Source organism: Cupressus sempervirens, chromosome 4 (genome assembly GCF_028749045.1).
Source record: "Cupressus sempervirens isolate cs-2001-9-10 chromosome 4, ASM2874904v1, whole genome shotgun sequence".
Classification (NCBI taxonomy): Eukaryota; Viridiplantae; Streptophyta; class Pinopsida; order Cupressales; family Cupressaceae; genus Cupressus; species Cupressus sempervirens.
The window spans coordinates 481,660,113-481,666,112 of NC_143121.1; positions in this window are offsets into that span (position 1 = coordinate 481,660,113).

Sequence of the window (6,000 nt, forward strand, 5' to 3'; positions counted from 1 at the left end):
TATATTTATTTTTACACAATCAACATAAAGTTCTAATGGTTATTAAAAGAAATTTAATAGTGTTGAACTATATTACTATTTAAATGGCCTTTTATTTTAGAGACAACATCATTTCAATTTTGACTTATCCTAGTATTTTGAATTTTGAATTTTGAAACTATGTCATTTTAAAATATCTTCATACACCTTACACTTGATTAAGTAGTCATAGACATATTGATTAAAGATTTTATTTTGTTTAACTTATAAAAATATTCTGAAAATTGAGCCTTCTTTTAAAATTTTGAGTATCTTGTTAGCTTTTATTTTCAATGGCATTCCTTGCGAGACAATTGACCAACTTTTTTTTTTGAGGATAATCTTTGTTAGCAGTGAGGAGTTTTTATGATTCATCAATATTTTAAACAAGATTTTATTTCCATCAAATTGCAAGAATTTTTTTCTTTTCCATTAAATTTACATAAACACTAATACCAGCCCGAAGTGCCCTCTCCAATTTATTTTGACAATATATCAAATACCTCATATTTTTATCTTAAATATTTTAATCTATTCTTATACTAATGGGATGATCTAAAATCCTCTAACAAGGTCACTCCTAACAAGGTGATTAAATCCTTTAACAAGGTCACATTTAACAGTGTGTTTTATAACCTTTAACAAGGTTGGCTCCTAAAAGAGCTCACTTAAAAAGAGTGAAAAGGTTGGTGACATTTTACTGGTGGTTTTTCTTAAATTAGGTTTCCACGTCAAATCCTAGTGTCAAACTTGTGTGGATGTTATTTGTGATGAATTATTGTTAATTTTACATTTTGCAAGTTTGTTTTATTTAGGACAGTAGACTGCTAATTGATGTTACTAAAAGTTTATTGTAGAGGTTGAGCTAATAAATGTTAAGATATGAACTTGTTTAAGTGATTTTTTGTTCAATTGGTACATTTGGACTTTAGATAATTGATTCAACCCCCTCTTAGTTATTTAAAACATTCTATCAATTGGTATTGGAGCATTGGTTCTTGTAGAGAAAAGTTTGAAGGTACTTGAAGCTAAAGATCAATATGTAAAAAAAGGAGGTGCTAAGGTTGAACAAAGAGAACTTCCGTGCATGGAAAAGTTTGATGAGACTATATCTAGCAGGAATTGATGATCTGATGCAATACATTTTGTGGACAATGTATATGTGGAGATAACAATAGTTCCTCTGACAACTCAGCAGTTGAAAGAAAAAAAAGAACATAACCAAGCTATGTTGGAGATTGCATTAGCCCTAAGTTATGTTGAGTTTGATGACATAAAAGATTGCTAGATTGCTAAAGAAATGTGGCATACACTTAAGAAAATCTATGGAGGAGACAAGAATTTCTTGAGAGCAAAATCAGAGAGCTTGAGAGGTAAGTTTGATGAAATAAGAATCACAAAAGGTGAGAATATAGTCTAGTATTGTGGGAGAATCAAAGAGGTTGTAAATGCTATAAGAGGAGCCAATGGAAAGATTGATGATGAAATTGTAATCAACAAGGTATTGAGAACTCTACTTCCTATTTATGCATTTAGGGTTTCTAAAATACAAGAATTGAGATGTACTCTAGGTAATGACCTAACTTTAGAAGGTGTGATTGGTAGGAAAACTACTTTTGAGATCTCAAATATTGATAATTTCACTCCTATCTCTGTTAAAATTGCTTTTAAATCACAATCAATTCTTAGCAATAAAGGAAAAGGGAAATATGTGAAAAGTGGCAATGATAATTTTGATGAAAAAATTGATGAGCTTGAAGCACTAATAACTAGAATAATTCCAAGAGGCAAAGGGAAATACAAAGGTAAACTGTAGGATTTGAGCAAAAGCGCACAACAAATCCACGAAGCCCAAGAAAACTTGCATGCAAAAAACTTGTCACGGAGAAGAAAAAGACAAGAAGAGGCAAGGGTTTGATCTAAAAAACTCAGATGAAGAAAATATTATTCAATAGATATTCATTATATAAAAATACAAAGAGATCAATCCTTATAAAGGAGATCAAAACCCGAAAAGGGTAACCTAAAGCCTAAAAAGTTAGGTTGCACAATATAATTAATAAAATATTAATTATATGCAGCTACAAGATAGCTTAAGCAAACTAGAGTAATAGGAAACTTAATTAATTAAAACAAATAATTACTCTAACACCCCCCCTTAAGCAAAGCTCAGGAGGTAAGCTAACCTAGCACAGCTATGAAAGCAGGAAAATTAGGTCCCGACAACAAGGCCTGATCAGGTACCCAATCACAACAAAATCTCTATAAAGAGGAGAAATAGAGAAAACCACATGGGAAAAACCCTACTCCAGAAAGAGATAGCAAAGAATGTTCCAGAAGAAGGAACAAAGAGAGATAAGAAGAGGATCACTGAAGCATGAAGAACCGCAAAACTCTATCAAAATGTTGATATGTAGAACCTCCATGGAAATAGAAGGCACAAACCGAGTGTGTCTATATTGTAGATGATCCATCTCACCGAAATGCATAGGTAGCCAGCCACTGCAATGGCCTAGTATGTAGGATCAGGTACTAAATACATAGCTCACACCAACGAACCATCAACCAAAGAAGCATATAACAACAAAATAACCCCCCCTTAATGCAAATGAGGTGACAGGCAGTTGAAAAGGTGGGCCAAAAAATTTCCTACAACACAGGAACCAAACACATCGAGAGTGAGGTACAGACACCAATAAAGGCATGTGTCATCGACACTGCATGAGGCAAAAGAGAAAGAGGGCCTATAAGTGGCAAACAACTATCCCCCCCATGGCACTTTATAAAATAGTGCAAGTACAACGAATCACAATGATGAAAAGGATCCCAAAACGCAAGAGTGGCACTTTATCTCAGTGTGTTGCATAAAGATACTTACAATGAAAATCAACAATGATAAAAAAAAACATAAGGCTGAAACAACAGAAGGTAGAGCCCAAAACAAAGTATCTGAAGCAACAAAATCGATCCCCAAACCTGAAACAAACATGATATCCACCAGAATGCTAAAATGCAAAAGATTGAATAGGATGTGCCTAGAATAGAATCTGAAAAAACAACCAACATCACTAGAAAGAACACAAAAAGAGCTTTCTAGCGATATAAAGAAGTCTAAAATCAGAGATCAGATGCTCAAGATACGCATCCCGGAGTGCAAAACAGAATATTGGGCTTTGACTACCAAAATAGGCAAGCAAACTGCATCAAAACCCAAAAACACATGTACCATCATCTCCATCTTGGAACCAGCTTTCCGACGCATTTTTTGGATCAAAAAAATACGTCTGTATGCTCAAGTTACAAAGAAAAAACCAATAGGGCCTCTGAAAATGCATGAAATTTTTTTTTTTTAATAAAATAATAATTTAAAAAAAAAACTTTAAAAAAATGCGCCACCACGATGAGCGGTGGCTGAGTGGTGCAGGGGCCGAGCGGAGCACAGGTCTTGGGCGGCCACACCAGCGGAGGAGGAGGGTGGGTGGTCGGCCGGCGGCGGTGGAGTCACGACGGTCACCAAGCCGCTGGCAGTCTGCGGGACAGCTGGCAGTAACCGCTGGCGGTTTTCTGCAACCACTAGCAGTTTTGGTGACCACTAGTGGTTTCTGCTAACTGCGGTGGTCGAAAACCAATATTTAAAATTTTTTTGCCTCGAACTGCGTGCCAGGGGCCGTACGAGCCTGTTGCACAAATTTTTTTTGCCTCCCAGATCAACGTTGTCCAAATCGGACATATTTTATATCAAAATAGGAGTTTTAATGCCTTCTAAATCCATCCGTGAAGTTTATTTGGCCTCAAATTGCTTTGAAAATTAGTGACCCCCCTATTTTCTCAGAAAAAGCTTAAAAAAATACTAGATCTGATCTGCCAAACCCTTGTTCTCCTTTTTTCTTGAAACACTGAACAAGCTACAGCAGATCTGGCTCTAATACCATGTAGGATTTGAGAAAAAGTGCACAACAAATCCACGAAGCCCAAGAAAACCTGCATGCAGAAAACTTGTCATGGAGAAGAAAAAGACAAGAAGAGGCAAGGGTTTGATCTGAAAAACTCAGACAAAGAAAATATTATTCAATGGATCTTCATTTTATAAAAATACAAAGAGATCAATCCTTATAAAGGAGATTGAAACCCAAAAAGGGTAACCTAAAGCCTAAAAAAGCTAGGTTGCACAATATAATTAATAAAATATTAATTATATGCACCTGCAAGATAGCTTAAGCAAACTAGAGTAATAGGCAACTTAATTAATTAAAACAAATAATTACTCTAACATAAACTTCCTATAATTTATTTTTTATGTAACAAAGTTGGTCATATTGTTGCAAGATATCCTGACAGAGAAGACAAAGATGAAAGGAAAGAAAGTACAAAGGAAGAAGAGATGACCAAGACAATATGACACGGCTATATTTGGACCCGAATTGTGATGGCAGGACGTCAGACAAGTGACACACTTTTGGGGTCACACATTACAATGGTAAGATCTTCTATTACAATTGTGACACAAGAAATGTTGCAATTTGGAAAATGGTAATTCCAATAGGTCATCGTCACATTGTCGTAATTGCGACAGGTAGGCATTGCAATTGAGACGGCTGAAAAATATTCTAAAAATTGAGCCTTCTTTTAAAATTTTGAGTATCTTGTTAGCTTTTATTTTCAATGGCATTCCTTGCAAGACAATTGACCAACTTTTTTTTTTGAGGATAATCTTTGTTAGCAGTGAGGATTTTTTATGATTCATCAATATTTTAAACAAGATTTTATTTCCATCAAATTGCAAGAATTTTTTTCTTTTCCATTAAATTTACATAAACACTAATACCAGCCCGAAGTGCCCTCTCCAATTTATTTTGACAATATATCAAATACCTCATATTTTTATCCTAAATATTTTAATCTATTCATATACTAATGGGATGATCTAAAATCCTCTAACAAGGTCACTCCTAACAAGGTGATTAAATCCTTTAACAAGGTCACATTTAACAGTGTGTTTTATAACCTTTAACAGGGTTGGTTCCTAAAAGAGCTCACTTCAAAAGAGTGAAAAGGTTGGTGACATGTTACTGGTGGTTTTTCCTAAATTAGGTTTCCACGTCAAATCATAGTGTCAAACTTGTGTGGATGTTATTTGTGATGAATTATTGTTAATTTTACATTTTGCAAGTTTGTTATATTTAGGACAGTAGACTGCTAATTGATGTTACTAAAATTTTATTGTAGATGTCGAGCTAATAAATGTTAAGATATGAACTTGTTTAAGTGCTTTTTTGTTCAATTGGTACATCTGGACTTTAGATAATTGATTCAACCCCCCTCTTAGTTATTTAAAACATTCTATCAATTGGTATCAGAGCATTGGTTCTTGTAGAGAAAAGTTTGAAGGTACTTGAAGCTAAAGATCAATATGTAAAAAAAGGAGGTGCTAAGGTCGAACAAAGAGAACTTCCGTGCATGGAAAAGTTTGATGATACTACATCTAGCAGGAATTGATGATCTGATGCAATACATTTTGTGGACAATGTATATGTGGAGATAACAATAGTTCCTCTAACAATTCAATAGTTGAAAGAAAAACAAGAACATAACCAAGCTATGTTGGAGATTGCATTAGCCCTAAGTTATGTTGAGTTTGATGACATAAAAGATTGCAAGATTGCTAAAGAAATGTGGCATGCACTTAAGAACATCTATGGAGGAGACAAGAATTTCTTAAGAGAAAAATCAGAGAGCTTGAGAGGTAAGTTTGATGAAATAAGAATCACAAAAGGTGAGACTATAGTCTAGTATTGTGGGAGAATCAAAGAGGTTGTAAATGCTATAAGAGGAGCCAATGGAAACATTGATGATGAAACTGTAATCAGCAAGGTATTGAGAACTCTACTTCCTATTTATGCATTTAGGGTTTCTAAAATACAAGAATTGAGATGTACTCTAGGTAATGACCTAACTTTAGAAGGTGTGATTGGTAGGAAAACT